Source organism: Ranitomeya variabilis, chromosome 3, assembly GCF_051348905.1.
Source record: "Ranitomeya variabilis isolate aRanVar5 chromosome 3, aRanVar5.hap1, whole genome shotgun sequence".
NCBI lineage: Eukaryota > Metazoa > Chordata > Amphibia > Anura > Dendrobatidae > Ranitomeya > Ranitomeya variabilis.
The window spans coordinates 224107904-224127439 of NC_135234.1; the positions used below are offsets into that span (position 1 = coordinate 224107904).

Genomic DNA, 19536 nt, shown 5'->3' on the forward strand with positions numbered 1-19536 from the left:
CCCAGCAGGAAGTACGGCGGCATCTAAAAATCACTAAAATTGACAAATCTCCGGGCCCGGATGGGATACACCCCTGAGTACTGCAGGAATTAAGTACAGTCATTGATAGACCATTATTTTTAATCTTTAAAGAGTCCATAATAACAGGGTCTGTACCACAGGACGGGCGTATATAGAAAATGTGGTGCCAATATTCAAAAAGGGGACAAAAACTGAACTCGGAAATTATAGGCCAGTAAGCTTAACCTCTACTGTGGGTAAAATCCTGGAGGGCATTCTAAGGGATGCTATGCTGGAGTATCTGAAGAGGAATAACCTCATGACCCAGTATCAACATGGGTTTACTAGGGACCGTTCCTGTCAGACAAATCTGATCAGTTTCTATGAAGAGGTAAGTTCTGGACTGGACCAAGGACATGCAGTGGACGTAATGTATATGGACTTTTCAAAAGCTTTTGATACGGTGCCACACAAAAGGATAATACATAAAATGAGAACAATGGGGATAGGGGAAAATATGTGTAAGTGGGTTAAGGGCAGGCTCAGGGATAGGAAAGAAAGGGTGATTATTAATGGAGTACACTCGGACTGGGTCACTGTTAGCGATGGGGTACCACAGGGGTTAGTATTGGGCTCGCCTCTTTTTAATATATTTATTAATGACCTTGTAGGGGGCATTCAGAGTGGAATTTCAATATTTGCAGATGACACTAAACTCTGCAGACTAATCAATACAGGGGAGGACAATTTTATATTACAGGAGGATTTATGTAAACTAGAAGCTTGGGCTGCTAAATGGCAAATGAGCTTTATTGGGGATAAATGTAAGGTCATGCACTTGAGTAGAGCAAATAATATGTATACTTATGTGCTTAATTGTAAAACACTGGGCAACACTGTCAATGAAAAAGACCTGGGTGTATGGGTGGATGACAAACTCATATTCAGTGGCCAGTGTCAGGCAGCTGCTACAAAGGCAAATAAAATGGGATGCATTAAAAGAGGCATAGATGCTCATGAGGAGAACATAAATTTACCTCTATGCAAGTCACTTGTGCGACCACACTTAGAAAACTGTGCACAGTTCTGGTCTCCGGTGTATAAGAAAGACATAGCTGAACTGGAGCGGGTGCAGAGAAGAGCGACCAAGGTTATTAGAGGACTGGGGGGTCTGCAATACCAAGGCAGGCTATTATACTTGGGATTATTTAATTTTAAAAAACAAAGGCTAAGGGGTGATCTTATTTTAATGTATGAATATATGTGGGGACATTGCAAAGACCTTTCTAATGATCTTTATACTCTTAGACCTTAGACTGGGAAAAGGGGGCATCCTCTACGTCTGGAGGAAAGAATTTTTAATCATAATCACAGATGCGGATTATTTACTGTAAGAACAGTGAGACTATGGAACTCTCTGCCGTATGATGTTGTAATGAGTGATTCCCTACTAAAATTTAAGAGGGGACTGGATGCATTTCTTGAAAAGTATACTGTTACAGGTTATATACACTAGTCTCCTTCAAATTGTTTTGATCCAGGGAACTAGTCTGATTGCCTTATGTGGAGTTGGGAAGGAATGTTTTCCCCAATGTGAAGCTTACTCTTTGCCACATGTTTTTTTTTGCCTTCCTCTGGATCAACATGTTAGGCCATGTTAGGTTAGGATATGGGTTGAACTAAATGGACTTAAAGTCTCCCTTCAACCTTAATAACCATGTTCTTATGTCACTATGTTACTATAGATTGGTTCATAGAAAACAGCTGGTACAGATGACGTTTCGGTCCTATATGGACCTTTATCAGATAAATGCTGTACAAGACAATTGCATAAGGATACAACAATATCCACGATAAAAAGGAGAAGTTTGTGGATGATTTCTGTGCTTGCTGCTCAATGATGAGACTTATATCCCAGATTGTCAAATTGATGGTGATTTATTCTACGAGTTTCAAAGTACAAAAGACTTCTTCATCAGGAAAGACCAGAAGTATCCTTGTGCTTTTTTCCTAATGAAGAAGTATTTTGTACTTTGAAACACGTAGAATAAACCACTATCCATTTGACAAACTGGATATACGTCTCATCATTGATCAGCAAGTGCAGAAATCATCCACAAACCTCTCCTCTCTTTCCTGGATATTGTTTGGTCATTTACTGACCCGTGGATCTAATGCAGCTGATGTGCTTTATTACATGCTTTATAGATACTCATAAAAGGTGAGGGTAATTTTGATTTTATCGCCTGCCATACTCCTCGAATAAGACCCTATGTTGGGCTAATCTCTCCTACAGCTCTGCAACTAAAGATACAACAATCTCATTAATTATACAGTGTAGGTAAATAATTGACAGTCAAAGAAATATTACAACATAATAATTATTATAGAGTAGCAGTAAAACTACTCAGTAGTTTTACTGCTACTACACATATAAAATTTGAAGCGGTATTCTGATCCAAGGTTATATTGACAGTACTATACATACCAAAACTTATTAAGGGGGTTTCTATTCTGGAAATGTCACTATAATAGACAAATTGTGTCTTCTGCTCCCATATTTAGCACTCCTGAAAAAAAAACAGTCGAGATTACCATACAATGAACGCAGCTGTGCCTATAGTTTATTAGAATTATTCAACACAGAGGAGTCCTAGATGACTGAGGGCCACACTAAATGGCATCATGGGCCACATTTGATCCCAGGCCACAGTTTGTTCACCTCTTGTATATGGACTACAATGCAGCGGTGTTCACACCGTGCAGTAATGAGGCAGTGACCAAGGAGAGTTCAAAGCAAACGTATTTAATGTCCAAAACTCAGAAAATAAACAGCATACAGTATCTTCAGATCACAGCTGGGGCATCACAACAGTCCACCTCTGAGACCGGTTGAAGAGGGTGACTACACCACCATGTCATGCTGAGGGGTGCCTCACACTAGCCAGCTGTTGCAGAGCCACCTGCTCTGCCACTTCCAAACACACACTGACACACCCAAACCATTTATTTCAGGGTTTTTAAATGTAATCTGTGGCCATTGGCCACTTGTAAGAACGGGCCTGGAGGGAGCGAACTGTACCACTACCATCCTGAAGTTTGCTCCAAAATTAAAAGCCCATGCTGGGTTTTCTTAAATCTGCCTTGGGCAAATAACTTGTCCAAGACCACACTTACTTTTTTTCTACATTGCAACCACAGCTATTCATGTGATTGCAATGTACTCCAGCTGCCTCAATATGCTTCTATCAGCATCCTGGGAGATACATAGTATCACTCTCATATAATACCCATCACTGCCTCACAGAACTTCGCATGCTATTACACCAAGCAAAGAATGTGTCCAAACATAAATCTAAAAAAAAAAAAAAAATCACAATTTAGTTTCTTTTTTAATAATACATATCTAACAAATTTCAAATTTATCATTGAATTCCCACTTACACATTTAACAAAACCCACACCGCTACAATGTAAAAAGAACTACTAAATTTAATCATTATTTAATTTGACAAGATGAAGAGCAAGAACAATACAAGGCCTAACAGATTTGACATACCATCGACAGCACATCATGAGTAAGATACAATTTCATCCATAATAGTTGTGGTCAGACAGTGCATGAACAAAACATATGGAACCGTTTTATCACTGGTACCTACAGAAGCTGTATGTCATCCAGTGTTTGCAGGTCTTCCAGATCACACACATCCTTCATAATGATAGTATCAGTGGAGGAGCATTTTGATGGATTCATCTGTCTGAGAACATTTCTCTGGTTTCTCAAACCAGTTAATGAGATTAGTTAAACTGTTTTTCTCTTCTCCCATCTAATGAGAATTAGATAGAATATCCCGGTTTCAAAATGATTTAGTCACGGCAAGCTTCCATTAGTCTTTTTTTGATTGCTGTCAAACTATGGAAAATTGTAATATTAGTTTTCTATTTCTCATCATCAGCCATACTTTAGCTGCCGGTCTTATGTCAAATGAGGTGGGAAGAATCCGGAGGTGTCCGTAAGGCAGATATTTTTCATACTGAGGAAGACAAATAACAATGGCACTGTGGCATTTGGAGAGGTGAAGAGACAAAGACTTGTTACTGCTAGAGAACAATTGCATTGCAAGCCATTTATTTTAGTGCACAGTAATTATATAAAAAGAGAGAGACCAAGTGGCCTTCTGAACGGAAGCTAAAGTTTTGTGCACAATAGAAATGTTCCTTTCTGCAAAGAAATTACCTGTGTAATCAGTGGATGATATTGGATAAAAAAAATGGTGTCTCATTTATAAGACTTTGAGACAAATACCCACAGTTACACAAAGGATGCCGTATACTAAAATTATACTGTATGTTATTATTGTGTTGTAAAACACATAAATGAATACCTAATATAGCATTATTAAAGACATATTTATTTATATAAAAGATGAATTAGATTGAATGTGCTAGTTTTGACTACGGCAAAGGCTATCATTAATTTTACAAAAATATGTGCCCATATTATGTCTTGAATTAAGACAGAATTCTAGCTTACATACCATATACCACATTTTTAAAGTATTTAAGCAATTTTTCTGCCTGATTAGACACTGTTATAAAATGTCTATTATGGATACATCTATGGAGCTGTAGGAGAAATCAGCGCAAGTAGGGTCTTATCCAATAGACACAGTAAAGTTTTTATCAGATTATACTAACCTGATGTATCTGTTGTTAAGGCATAGAGTGTGGATATCAGCTGCAGCAGATCCATGGGTCAGCAAGTGACCGTTTAGCATCAAGGTAAAAGGCTTTCTGTGGACAGTTTCCACGTTGCTGAATATACTGAGATGTAGATCCAGCTAGGATTTGTGGTCATCTCCTTATGAAGAAGTAACTTTAAACTTTGACATTTGTTGAATAAACCACTACTTTTCTATCAAATCATACCTGGATCTGCATCTTAGTATATTCAGCAGTGCAAAATTGTCTACAGGAATCCTTTCACCTTAGTATGGATACATTTATTTTTAAAAAACTAAAAATATATTACTGGAATGTACCAATATGTTGGTAGAAAACATGGACTTAAAAAAGCAGGCTAAAAGGAGGTGTGAACTTCTGGAGGCAAATTATCATTTATTTTTTGCCTTTCTTGGAGATTTTATTTTATTTTTAAATTTGGCGCTCATTTTTTGCTTTTCTGTTTAGCTTGATCTATCATTAGTGACATTGTGACATTTAAAAAAACTAGCAAATTTACTCCACACACTAGATGGCATAAAACAGTGCTCAAACATCCTTCAACATGAGTAATCCAGTGTCCAAGTCCCATGCAGCAATGATCAATTTTGCGCTTGCTCGGTAGGTACTCTCAACTAGGCCACAAACAGTAGAATATCCAAGAATCCCTAGGCACCAGAGGATAATCCTTAAAAAGTTAGATCTTTATTAGTGACTAGATGGCAGCCCGATTCTAAAGAATCGGGAGTCTAGAATCCATATATACTTTATTTATTCAAATGTAAGAATAATACAATTAATAATTAATAGTAAGAAAGAACAAAAAATGGCTGCACTCACCAGCTCTTGACAATTCTTGACAGTACGGCACATTTCTGATTGGTTGCTCGCGGCAGGCGGCAACCAATCAGAAAAGTGCTGCGCACCACGAAGGCATATATCTTTGTCCACCCTGAGCGGGTGTAGGACGCTGGTGACGTCACTTATCTCCGGACATTATCTCCGGACAAAGCCACGGAAGTTGGCACAAATTGCCGGAAGTAGTATTCTAGGCAATTATATATTAGATTTTAATGTTATCAGTGTTTACCTTTGAACGTTTATATTGTATTGTCCTGTCACCAGCCATGTGTACGATTATCGGCCGAAAGCCTCTCTGGAACCAATAATCACCCCATGTAAAGGTATCTTTATAAGTTAAAGATTCAGAATACTATGACTTTTATCATATCCTGAACAGTCAAGTTTTTTATGAACCGTTAAGGTTTTCTGGTTGAAGTAAAAAAAACTCTGAGTGTTTACAGTTTGAAACCATAAAATGTTGAAAAATTATGTCATTCTTGAGTATATCACTTAATGGTGCTCATAAACGTGTCAAATTTGATCTATAATATACTTTAATATACGTTACTTTAATCTTTAATATACTTAAGAACAGGGCCCCAGACATCACACAGGGGGTCTGAAACACCGCACAGTGGTCCAAAATATCGCTGTGCTCTTCCTGGGGCCCCATATGCTGTCTGGGGCCCCTGTGCTCTGCCTGGGGCCCCATATGCTGCCTGGGGCCCCTGTGCTCTGCCTGGGGCCCCTGTGCTCTGCGTGGGGCCCCATGTTCTGCCTGGGGCCCCTGTGCTCTGCCTGGGGCCACTGTGCTCTGCCTGGGGCCCCATATGCTGCCTGCGGCCCCTGTGCTCTGCCTGGGGCCCCATATGCTGCCTGGGGCCCCTGTGCTCTGCCTGGGGCCCCATAGGCTGCCTGGGGCCCCTGTGCTCTACCTGGGACCACTGTGCTCTGCCTGGGGCCCCATATGCTGCCTGGGGCCCCTGTGCTCTGCCTGGGGCCCCTGTGCTCTGCCTGGGGCCCCATGTTCTGCCTGGGGCCACTGTGCTCTGCCTGGGGCCCCATAGGCTGCCTGGGGCCCCTGTGCTCTGCCTGGGACCACTGTGCTCTGCCTGGGGCCCCATATGCTGCCTGGGGCCCCTGTGCTCTGCCTGGGGTCACTGTGCTCTGCCTGGGGCCCCATATGCTGCCTGGGGCCCCTGTGCTCTGCCTGGGGCCCCATATGCTGCCTGGGGCCCCTGTGCTCTGCCTGGGGCCCCTGTGCTCTGCCTGGGGCCCCATGTTCTGCCTGGGGCCCCTGTGCTCTGCCTGGGGCCACTGTGCTCTGCCTGGGGCCCCATGTTCTGCCTGGGGCCACTGTGCTCTGCCTGGGGCCCCATAAGCTGCCTGGGGCCCCTGTGCTCTGCCTGGGACCACTGTGCTCTGCCTGGGGCCCCATATGCTGCCTGGGGCCCCTGTGCTCTGCCTGGGGCCACTGTGCTCTGCCTGGGGCCCCATATGCTGCCTGGGGCCACTGTGCTCTGCCTGGGGCCCCATATGCTGCCTGGGGCCCCTGTGCTCTGCCTGGGGCCCCTGTGCTCTGCCTGGGGCCCCATGTTCTGCCTGGGGCCCCTGTGCTCTGCCTGGGGCCACTGTGCTCTGCCTGGGGCCCCATATGCTGCCTGGGGCCCCTGTGCTCTGCCTGGGGCCCCATATGCTGCCTGGGGCCCCTGTGCTCTGCCTGAGGCCCCTGTGCTCTGCCTGGGGCCCCATATGCTGCCTGGGGCCCCTGTGCTCTCCCTGGGGCCCTGTGCTCTGCCTGGGGCCCCATGTTCTGCCTGGGGCCCTGTGCTCTGCCTGGGGCCCCTGTGCTCTGCCTGGGGCCACTGTGCTCTGCCTGGGGCCCCATATGCTGCCTGGGGCCCCTGTGCTCTGCCTGGGGCCCCATATGCTGCCTGGGGCCCCTGTGCTCTGCCTGGGGCCACTGTGCTCTGCCTGGGGCCCCATATGCTGCCTGGGGCCCCTGTGCTCTGCCTGGGACCACTGTGCTCTGCCTGGGGCCCCATATGCTGCCTGGGGCCCCTGTGCTCTGCCTGGGGCCACTGTGCTCTGCCTGGGGCCCCATATGCTGCCTGGGGCCCCTGTGCTCTGCCTGGGTGTAGGACACTTGTGACGTCACTTATCTCCGGACATTAGCTCCGGACATTAGCTCCGGACATTATCTCCGGACATTAGCTCCGGACATTATCTCCGGACATTAGCTCCGGACAAAGCCACGGAAGTTGGCACAAATTGCAGGAAGTAGTATTCTAGGCAATTATATATTAGATGGGCATTTCCTGAAGGAAATACATGGTGCTTGAACAGCGCTACCAGCTTTACAGCAGCACTTTTCACACACGGGACTGGGGGGCGCTTACTTTTGCACCCGGGGCCGGGGGCACGCTTACTTTTGCACCCGGGGGCGCCCTTACTTTTGCACCCGGAGGCGCACTTACTTTTGCACCCGGGGGCTCACTTACTTTTGCACCCGGGGGCGCACTTACTTTTGCACCCGGGGGCGCACTTATTTTTGCACCCGGGGGCGCACTTACTTTTGCACCCGGGGGCGCACTTACTTTTGCACCCGAGGGCGCACTTACTTTTGGGGCCACACTTACTTTTGGTGGGCGGGGCTCCTCGGCCTCCGATTTGGTTGGTGGGGCCCCTCGTCCTCCGATTTGGTGGGTGGGGACCCTCGGCCTCCGATTTGGTGGGCGGGGACCGGCCTCCGATTTGGTGGGCGGGGACCCTCGACCTCCGATTTGGTGGGCGGGGACCCTCGGCCTCCGATTTGGTGGGCGGGGCCCCTCGGCCTCCGATTTGGTGGGCGGGGCCCCTCGGCCTCCGATTTGGTGGGCAGGGACCCTCGGCCTCCGATTTGGTGGGCGGGGACCCTCGGCCTCCGATTTGGTGGGCGGGGCCCCTCGGCCTCCGATTTGGAGGGCGGGGCCCCTCGGCCTCCTATGTGGTGGGCGGGGCCCCTCGGCCTCCGCTTTGGTGGGCGGGGCCGGGCCCCTCGGCCTCCGCTTTGGTGGGCGGGGCCGCTCGGCCTTCGATTTGGTTGGCGGGGCCCCTCGGCCTCCGATTTGGTTGGCGGGGCCCCTTACCCTCCGATTTGGTAGGCGGGGACTCTCGGCCTCCGATTTGGTGGGCGGGGACCCTCGGCCTCCGATTTGGTGGGCGGGGCCCCTTGGCCTCCGATTTGGTGGGCGGGGACCCTCGGCCTCCGATTTGGTGGGCGGGGCCCCTCGGCCTCCGATTTGGTTGGCGGGGCCCCTCGGCCTCCGCTTTGGTGGGCGGGGCCCCTCGGCCTTCGATTTGGTGGGCGGGGACCCTCGGCCTCCGATTTGGTTGGTGTGGACCCTCGGCCTCCGATTTCGTGGTCGGGGACCCTCGGCCTCCGATTTGGTGGGCGGGGACCCTCGGCCTCCGATTTGGTGGGCGGGGCCCATCGGCCTCCGATGTGGTGGGCGGGGCCCCTCGGCCTCCGATTTGGTGGGCGGGGACCCTCGGCCTCCGATTTGGTGGGCGGAGACCCTCGGCCTCCGATTTGGTGGGCGGGGACCCTCGGCCTCCGATTTGGTGGGCGGGGACCCTCGGCCTCCGATTTGGTGGGCGGGGACCCTCGGCCCCCGATTTGGTGGGCGGGGACCCTCGGCCTCCGATTTGGTGGGCGGGGACCCTCGGCCTCAGATTTGGTGGGCGGGGACCCTCGGCCTCCGATGTGGTGGGCGGGGCCCCTCGGCCTCCGATTTGGAGGGCGGGGACCCCCGGCCTCCGATTTGGTGGGCGGGGACCCTCGGCCTCCGATTTGGTGGGCGGGGACCCTCGGCCTCCGATTTGGTGGGCGGGGCCCCTCGGCCTCCGATTTGGTGGGCGGGGACCCTCGGCCTCCGATTTGGTGGGCGGGGACCCTCGGCCTCCGATTTGGTGGGCGGGGACCCTCGGCCTCCGATGTGGTGGGCGGGGACCCTCGGCCTCCGATGTGGTGGTCGGGGACCCTCGGCCTCCGATGTGGTGGGCGGGGCCGGGCCCCTCGGCCTCCGCTTTGGTGGGCGGGGCCGCTCGGCCTTCGATTTGGTGGGCGGGGCTCCTCGGCCTCCGATTTGGTTGGCGGGGCCCCTCGGCCTCCGATTTGGTGTGTGCTCTGCCTGGGGCCACTGTGCTCTGCCTGGGGCTCCATATGCTGCCTGGGGCCCCTGTGCTCTGCCTGGGGCCCCATATGCTGCCTGGGGCCCCTGTGCTCTGCCTGGGGCCCCTGTGCTCTGCCTGGGGCCACTGTGCTCTGCCTGGGTGTAGGACACTGGTGACGTCACTTATCTCCGGACATTAGCTCCGGACATTAGCTCCGGACAATAGCTCCGGACAATAGCTCCGGATAATAGCTCCGGACAATAGCTCCGGACAAAGCCACGGAAGTTGGCACAAATTGCAGGAAGTAGTATTCTAGGCAATTATATATTAGATGAGCGAATATACTCGTTACTCGAGATTTCTTGAGCACGTTCGGGAGTCCTCCAAGTATTTTTTAGTGCTTGGAGATTTAGTTTTTCTTGCCGCAGCTGAATGATTTACATCTGTTAGCCAGCATAAGTACATGTGGGGGTTGCCTGGTTGCTAGGGAATCCCCACATGTACTTATGCTGGCTAACAGATGTAAATCATTCTGCTGTAGCAAGAAAAACGAAATCTCTGAGCACTAAAACATACTCGGAGGACCCCCGAGCATGCTCGAGAAATCTCGAGTAACGAGTCTATTCGCTCATCACTAATCTTTATTAGATTATTTTTTAAAAAATCACAATAATGGGAGGAAATTATTTGTATATAATTGTATGACCCCTGTATAAACTATTTTGCTGCTTTATATGTGAACTAATTGTTATGTGTTTTTCAAAGTAATAACTTGACTGTTTGTGTTTAGGCTGCAATCAGCTTTTCTTTTTTTTTCTTTTTTCTTAATTTGTATTATCCTTATTGTGAACCAAATTATTTGTATTGATTTACATGGCTATCATGAGTTTTAAGAAAGTTTTACAGATTTAATTAATCAACAAACCAATTAGTTCACTGGAACTAAAAACATTCAAGAAATCACTTAGAAATGTTGTACATCATAATTAATGTTGTGTGGTCATTTGAAACGCGTTGATGTCGTCATTCTCGATGTTACCATCATCATGAAAATTTAGTTTTTAATCCTTTGTTATGCATCTTTGTGAATAAAGACCATTTGCTGCTCGTGAGCTGGGTCCCTCTTCTTTTTAGGTTCTGTGAAATAGAACTTCTAAGTTATACCAAACAATGTACTGGCTATTTTCTTCATGAAAATGGTACCAATAAAAATGTTAACTCGTCCCACAAAAAACAAGCCCTCACATGACACTGTAGACAGAAATATACAAAAATTATAGCTATCAAAATATGAACATGCAAAAGCTTTTTGTAATTTTTTTGTAATGAAAAAGTGTCTTTTAGTGTGGTAGTAGCCAAACATAAAAAAAATATAAATTTGGTATAGCTGTAATGCACCAACCCAAAGAATAAATCGGTCTAATCACTTATACCGCACGAGGAGCAAAGTAAAAAATAGATAAAAACAATACTTCACCTAATATTGATTTGTTCATTCTGCCTCCCAAAGATCACAGTAATAATAATAATAATTTTATTTCTATAGCGCCAACATAATCCACGTCAATTTACATTTTAAAGGGGACTTGTACAGACAATAAATTACATTACAGAATAACAATAATCACATAAATCAACAGATAACAAGAGGAGTGAGGGCCCTGCTTACAAGATTACAACTTGTGAGAGACTCATCTCACATTTATCCTGCGCTCTGTGTTAAGCGTTTACACCGGGCTTTCTGGGTAAATCTTGGAAGTATATAATTCAGATGGAACCCCTGGCAGAATATTCCCTATTATGAGGCAGATGGAGACATTGTGGATGCCGTCCAATCTGTGAACCAGCAGTGCCCATCTTTTTAAGGGGTGCAGAATAGTGTAGTCGTTCAGCTGTGTCTGTTTTTTCAGACGTACACAAAACTGTGAACAGAGACCAGACGGAGCCTAGAGTAACTATGCTGCCTCATTATAGTGAATAAACCAGTCAGGCTTTCATCAGAAACAGATAATTTGGAGATTTAGATGAAAACCCAGATGTAAGAGCTCAGCGTAAAGCAAAGAATAAATGTGATACAAAATGTTATGTAAAATGTTCCCATTGAAAGCTTTAACTCAATCAACAAAAAAGCAGGTCCCCAGTGAGGTCAGTCATTATCAATGGAAATATAACGGGCTTCCACGTTATTGATAGTTCAAAGGCTCTGCAAAAGCAACTCTCAATTCCTAATGCACTCCCTCCTATCTGAGCCCCACAGTAAGCCTAAACCATAGGTAGTCTTCACGATTGGCATTTCTGTACCTATGAGAGCTTGCTTAATTTATTGGGTCCATGTCTTCAGAAGCGTAAGCTGTGCACAATGTATGGGCACAAAAGGACTACAATGGAATATTTGCCATTTTCACTCAGTAACATCTATTGCTGCTTGTTTTTGGAAAACACACATGGAGTCAAAATTGTCACTACATCTATAGATAAATTCCCACATGGGTGTAATTTCCAAAATGTGGTCACTTGAGGGGGGTTCTGCTCTTCTGGCACTTAGGGGCCCTACTGTATATATGGAGTCTGCTATTCTATGATAATTTGTTCTCCAAGTGTCAAATAGCGCTCCTTTCCTTCAGTGTCTTGCATTGTGGCTCTAAACAGTACTGCACAGCCACACATGGGGTAGTGTCATATTCAGCAGATATTGTATAACACATTTTAGTGCCATTTGTAACTATTTCCCCATGTCGAAATGTAAAATGTGTTGCCAAAACAATTTTTTTGTTGAAAAAATGAAATTATTTTTTCTTCACTGCCCAATGGTATAAAATTCTGTGACACATTTGTGCTTTCAATATGATCACTGCACCCTCACATGAATTCATTGAGAGGTTTAGTTTGTAAAATGGGGTCACTTATGGGCGGTTCTGCTGTTCTGGCCAATATGACATTGCACTCACAAACCATAACAATAAAATCTGAAGTATAGTATGGAGCTCCTACCCTTCTGAGCCTTCCACTGTGCCTGAAAAGTATTTCCCAATAACATGTAGGGTATTGGTGCATTCAGAAGAAATGCACAATAGATTATGCAGTGTATTTTTTTCCTATTAGCCCTTACAAAAATGAAAAACTTGGGGCTAAAATAACATTTTAGTGGTAAAAATGTAATTATTCTTTCTTCATCACCCAAAGGTATAAAACTCTGAGGCACATGAGCTGTCAACATGCTCACTTCACCCCCAGATTAATTAATTGAGAGGTATAGTTTGTAAAATAGGGTCTCTTATAGAGGGGTTTTCCTATTATGGCACCTCAGGGGCTTGCCAATGTGACATGGCACCATCAAACCATTGCAGCAAAATCTGAACTCCAATATGGCACTCCTTCCCTTCTAAGCTTTGCAATATTCCTCAAAGGTAGTTTTTGATCACATATGAAGTAATTACATACTCAAGAGGAATTGCCTAACAAATTTTCCTTTTCATTGCCTCCTAATATCCCTTTTGAAAATTGAAACTTGGGCCAAAGCAATTTTAATGGAAACAGTTGTAATTTTCCATTGATTCAGCCCAGTTTTATACAATTCTGTGAATCGCCTGAGGATTAAACATGCTCACTACACCACTAGATAAATTCCTCAAGAGATATAGTTTCTTCAATGGGCTCATTTGTCAGCATTTCTGCTGTTTTGGCATGTCAGGGGTTCTTCAAATGTGACACAGCATCCGCCATCTATTCCATTCAAAATTGCGCTTCAGAATATAATTGGTGCTCTATCCTTTCCAAACTCTGATGTGTGCCCAAACTGTAGTTTTCCACCACATATGGCATATTGGTGAATTCAGAAGAAATAGCGCAACAAATTATGTCTATTTTCTCCTGGTAGCATTGCGACAATTAAAAATTTGGGTCTGAAAAACCATTTTTGAGGGGAAATTGTACATTTTAATTTTCACAGCTCAATGTTTCAAATTTCTGTGAAGCACTTGTGGGTTCAAGGTGGACTTAGGAGAAATTTCACAACAAATTGTACAGTCCACTTTCTCCAGTTTTTCCTCCTGAAAATATTTGTGAACTTTGAAATGCGTTGACTTATAAAACCGCAGTTCTCCACACATCGCCTCCTGGATTTCCTTTTGCATCATATGGTGTCTTCGGTAGTGCAGTTAAAAATCCACCCGCCATAGTTTTACTGTCCTTTTACAGAGATAGTAATAACAGTAGCAAAGCTAGAGAGGAAGGCAATGGAAGCCAAAGAAGTGGGGCTCAGCCAGGCAAATGCCACTTTCAGCTACGTGGGAATGGAAAGTATTCAGACACCATTAAGTTTTTCACTCTTTGTTTCATTGCAGCCGTTTGGCAAATTCTAAAAAGTTTATCTTTAATCATTAATGTACACTCTGCACCCCATCTTGACTGAAAAAAAACAGAAATGTAGTAATTTTCTCAAATTTATTAAAAAAGAAAAACTGGCGGCTGACAGAGGCAGAAGCTGCCAAAGAGAAATGAATATTCATTTCTCTTATAGTGCGCACAGCGACACCTGCAGCCGACAGCTTGTGGAAGGCATCCTACTCACCATACAAAAAGAGCTGCCGATGCCGGGACCAACCAGATGCTGCAAGGGCACGTGGAAGGTGATGGATTTTTTTTTTTAATAGGAACCATTCATACAAGGCTAGGGGATAAGGAACCATGTATACCAGGACAGGATGGGGAGCCATGCATACCAGGACAGTACGGGGTGCCACTCATACCAGGACAGGACAGGGGAGCGATGCATACCAGGACAGGATGGGGGAGCCATGCATACAAGGACAGGGATCAGGGGACAATGCAGACCAGGTTTATACTCAAGTCAATAAGCTTACCCAGTCTTCCATGGCAAAATTAGGTGCCTCAGCTTATACTCATGTCGGCTTATTCTCGAGTATATATGGTATGTTGTTTTCAGGGGTGCTGGCTGGGGACCAATTATAAAAAGTGTTCTGCCTTTCCTGTATTGTACTCAGGGGTGCAGTTAGTCAGTTAGATTTGGGCTTGAATCCCAGATCAAAAGTGAGATGTCCCGAACCTCCTGAAGGCACCTTCTTTTAGTGCAGTCTGACAGCAGTTTTGCTTTTCCGAACTCCTCTCCTGCACCTGGTGGGGGTACAAAACCATAGCTGTGGACATGACTGCATGTGATTGTACTACATGAAGTAGAGGAGCAGGGCCAGATATATGAGCATCCAGAACTGCAGCAGTCAGTGTCTTGCTCTGCTGCTTCTTCGGAAAGGGTAGACTACGTCCAAAGCCTCTTTCAGAGCAGACTAGTGATTCTGGGGATGAAGCCTCCTCTCTGCTGGGCCAAAGGTTAGTGCTTCTAAAAGGATGGGGGATAAAAATATCCCCAGCTCTCTATTCAGCACTATTGCTTCTCACCAACCATACAGCAAACATTATACCTCTCCCTACTGCCTTTCCAGCATTGCTAGTAGTCAATAAACAGGGATAGGAGGGGAAGCAATCCACTGTGCACAGAGCTGCACATGGAGAATTTAGTCAGGGTCCAGTGCTCCCCCATAGCTTTCCTGGTTTATGACAGGAGACTGAAGAGGCATAGAGGGCCCCTGATGTGCTGAAAGTTTAAAACTCCCCCATAATTGACACCATTTTGAAAACTAGACCCCCTAGGTAACTGATCTAGATGTGTGACCCTCAGGTGCTTCACAGAAGTTTACAACGCTGAGCCGTAAAATAAAAAAAATCACATTTTCCTCACAAAAATGTTTTTTAGGATCAAATTTTGCATTTTCATAAAGGTGAAATTACACTTACAATTTGCAGTGAATTTCTCCTGAGTACGCCAATACCCCATATGAGGAAGAAAACTACTGTGTGGGCACATGACAGAGCTTGGAAGGGAAGGAGCATCATTTGACTTTTTGAATGTAAAATTCCGTGCAATCATTAGCAGATGCCATTTCCCATTTAGAATGCCCCTCATGTGCCTAAACAGTGAAAACTCCCCACAAGTAACCCCATTTGGGAACTAGACCACTCAAGGAATGCATTTAGATGTATGGTGAGCACCATGAACATCCAGGTGTTTCACAGAAGTTTATAATGTTGAGCCGTGGAAATATTTTAAAAAAATCACCTTTTCCCCACAAAAATGCAATGTTAGCACCAAATTTTGCATTTTCATAAGGGTAACAGGAGAAATCGCACCACAAAATTTGTTGAACAATTTTTCTTGAGTATGCTGAAACCTCATTTGTGTGGGGAAATTACTGTTTTCTGCGTACAGCAAGGCTTGGAAGTGAGGAAGAGTCATATGACTTTTTGAATGTAAAATTTGCTGGACCAATTAGCATAGGCCGTGTCCCATTTGGAGAGCCCCTAATGTTCCTAAACAAAGGAAATCCCCACATGTGACCCCATTTTGAAAATTAGACCCCTCAAGGAACATATTTATATGTGTGGTGAGTACCTTGAACCCCCAGGTACTTCACAGAAGTTTATATAACTAGAGATGAACAAATATTTCAATATTCGGTTCGGCTCACGATAACAGAGAATTTGCATTATTTACCAATTTAATCATCGATTTAATCACCGAATATAGCCAGACATACACAGCACAAAAGTCGGTGTTCCCCACGCTATGTGACAGCATTGGAACCACTAGTGTAGCGCTTCTGATCAGCGTTGAAATCATTCCCACCGGTCAGAGAGCCGTGGTTCCCACGCTGTCAAAAAACAGCGTGAGTGCTCAGCTGTGATCATAGGTATAAAGTTTACCTCCGGTCACTGGTGTCAGCTGATGGGACTTCAGCTCCTATCATCCGACACCTGCTGCCACTAATAACAGTGAGAGCAGGAGAGGCGAATGGGAGTATTCATCAGCCACTCCTGTGCTGTAAATATATAATTTAAAAAAAACAGCATGGGTTCCCCTGTATTTTAGATAACCAGCCAGGCAAAAATCACAGCTGGGGGCTACAACCCTTAGCTGTCAGCTTCAGCAAGATTGGCTATTAAGAATATGGGAGTCCCCACACCATATCTTTTTAATTATTTAAATAAATAATTAAAAAACAATGTGGGGTCCCCCCATTTTTGGCAACCAGTCTTGTTAAAGCAGATAGCTGGGGGCTGGTATTCTCAGGCTGGTAGGGAGCCATGGATATTGACCCCTCCAGCCTAAAAATAGCAGCCAGCAGCTGCCCAGAAAAGGCACATCTATTAGATGCACCAAATCTGGTACTTTACCCGGCTCCTCCCATTTGCCCTGTAGCGGTGGCAAGTGGGGTTCATATTTGTCGGGTTAATGTCACCTTTGTATTGTCCGGTGACATCAAGCCCAAGGATTACTAATGGAGAGGTATCTATAAGACACCTATCTATTACTAATTCTATAGTTGTATGGTAAATAAAGACACTGCCAGAATAAAGTCCTTTATTAGAAATAAGACTAAACACACTTTTCCATTTTATTTAAAAATAACAAACACAGTTTCCACCAAAGCACTTGTTCTCCTGTAATAAAACTAAAATAAAAAACAATATCCCTCACCTTTCCACCTTCTGTCCCATGCCGTAATCCATGTCTGGCTGATCAATAGTTTTCAACCTGAAGGGTGCCAAGTTGCAACTGTCCAGGCTGAAAACCACTGGTGACTGAAATGCTGCAAGCGCAGCATTAGTGACAGGAAGTAACCTACAATCTTTGGAAGGCAGAATGAACAAAACAGCAGGTGAAGGTTTGGTTTTATTTATTTTTTACACCGTTCCTAATGTGGTATAAGTGATTAGGCAATATTATTCTTTTAGTTGGTGCGATTACAGTGATTGTTATGGACCTGGTGGTTAGGAGCACCCGGAATGACCTGATGAGTAAACTCAAAATCGGGACTATGTTATGATCCTAGTGGTAGAGGATCTCAGGAGTTCCAGCTAAGTCCGCAAACACAAAAACCAGCTCATAGGGAAGTGGTAACTTGGCTGACCGCATATCTGATCCTGGCACAACAACTAGAAGTAGCCGGGGAACGTACCTACGTTGATTCTAGACGTCTCGCACCAGCCGGAGAACTAACTAACCCTTTCAGAGAAAATAAGACCTCACTTGCCTCCAGAGAAAAGACCCCAAAGTTATTATACAAGCCCCCAACAAATAATAACGGTGAGGTAAGAAGAAAAGACAAACGTAAGAATGAACTAGATTTAGCAAAGGGAGGCCCACTAATTAATAGCAGAAAATAGGAAGAGGACTTATGCGGTCAGCAAAAAACCCTATAAAAATATCCACGCTGAAGATCCAAGAACCCCCGCACCGACTAACGGTGTGGGGGGAGAATATCAGCCCCCTAGAGCTTCCAGCAAAAACAGAAATCACATTTTGAACAAGCTGGAACAAAATAAGAGCAAATGCAAAAGGACAAAAATAAGAAAGCAGAACTTAGCTTATCTTGCAAAACTCAGGGACCAGGAGTCAGGAGGAAAACAGACATAGACTGATTACATCGATTCCAGGCACTAGACTGAGTTTCCAGGAAGTCTAAATAGGAACACCCAAGGCCTAACGAACCAGGTGAGTACCAACCTGGGGAAGGATAATCCAAGTGCCATACCGCTAGTGACCACAAGAGGGAGCCAACAAATATAGTTCACAACAGGACTAGCTCTGGGGAAGTGGGAACTCTGCTGACCGCAAACCCTACTCCTACTACACACACTAGAAATAGCCGTGGAGCGTACCTAACTCTCCCTAGACGCCTCTTCACAGCCTAAGAGCTAACTACACCTAAAGATAGAAATAGAAGCCTTACCTTGCCTCAGAGAAATTCCCCAAAGGTAAAGGCAGACCCCCACATATATTGACTGTGAGTTAAGAGGAAAGTCACAAACACAGGAATGAAACAGGTTTTAGCAAAGGAGGCCAGATTTCAATAAATAGTCAGAGGATAGAAAAGGGAACTATGCGGTCAGCACAAAAGACTACAAAAAACCACGCAGAGTAAGCAAAAAGACTCCCCACACCGACTCACGGTGTGGAGGTGCCACTCTGCACCCCCAGAGCTTCCAGCTAGCAAGGGAATATCATAATAGCAAGCTGGACTGGAAATTAGCAGTACTAAGAAATATATTCAGGAAGCAGTAACAACAAATGAACTAGCAAAGACTCAGCTTCTGCTGGAGTAGACAGGTCCTCAGAGAAGTCCAAGAGAGATCTGAACCAATACTGACACATTGACAGCTGGCATGAAGTAACAATCTGAGTGGAGTTAAATAGGGAAGCCAGCATAGAAATAAACGAGAGCAGCTGATAAAGCCAACCTCAGTGACCAGCAGTTCCGCTCGAAGCCACCAGAGGGAGTCCAAGAGCAGAACTAACCAAAGTACCATTCATGACCACAGGAGGGAGTCCGAGAACGGAATTCACAAGTGATATCAGATTTATATTGGGTTTTTATATTTTGCTGCTGTCATACACTAAAAGACACTTTTTATTGCAAAAATTAGTTTTTGAATAGCAATATTTTAATAGCTATAATTTTTCCGTATTTCAGGGCACAGAGTCATGTGAGGGTTTGTTTTTTTGTGGTACGGGTTGACGTTTTCATTGGTATCATTTTCAGACACATGACATTTTTTGGTAATTTTCTATTCTGATTTTTGGGAGGCAGAATGAACAAAAACCTTCAATTCAGGATTGTTGGGGGTTTGTGTTCTGTGTATGGTAAAATTGATAAGGCAGCTTCATTCTTCAGGTCAATACGGTTACAGCGATAACACATTTATTTCATGCTTTATGTTTTGGCGCTTTAACACAAT

At 45.2% G+C, this 19536-nt stretch overlaps 1 long non-coding RNA gene across 1 annotated transcript in view; it reads right to left on the reverse strand.

Moving 5' to 3' along the window:
* The window catches only part of LOC143818094 (uncharacterized), a 79916-nt gene that overhangs the window by 41269 nt on the left and 19111 nt on the right, over positions 1–19536 (reverse strand). Inside the window, exon 2 of the long non-coding RNA XR_013224305.1 lies at positions 2489–2570. This is a non-coding gene — a long non-coding RNA (uncharacterized LOC143818094). The remainder of the gene's footprint in view (positions 1–2488; positions 2571–19536) is intronic.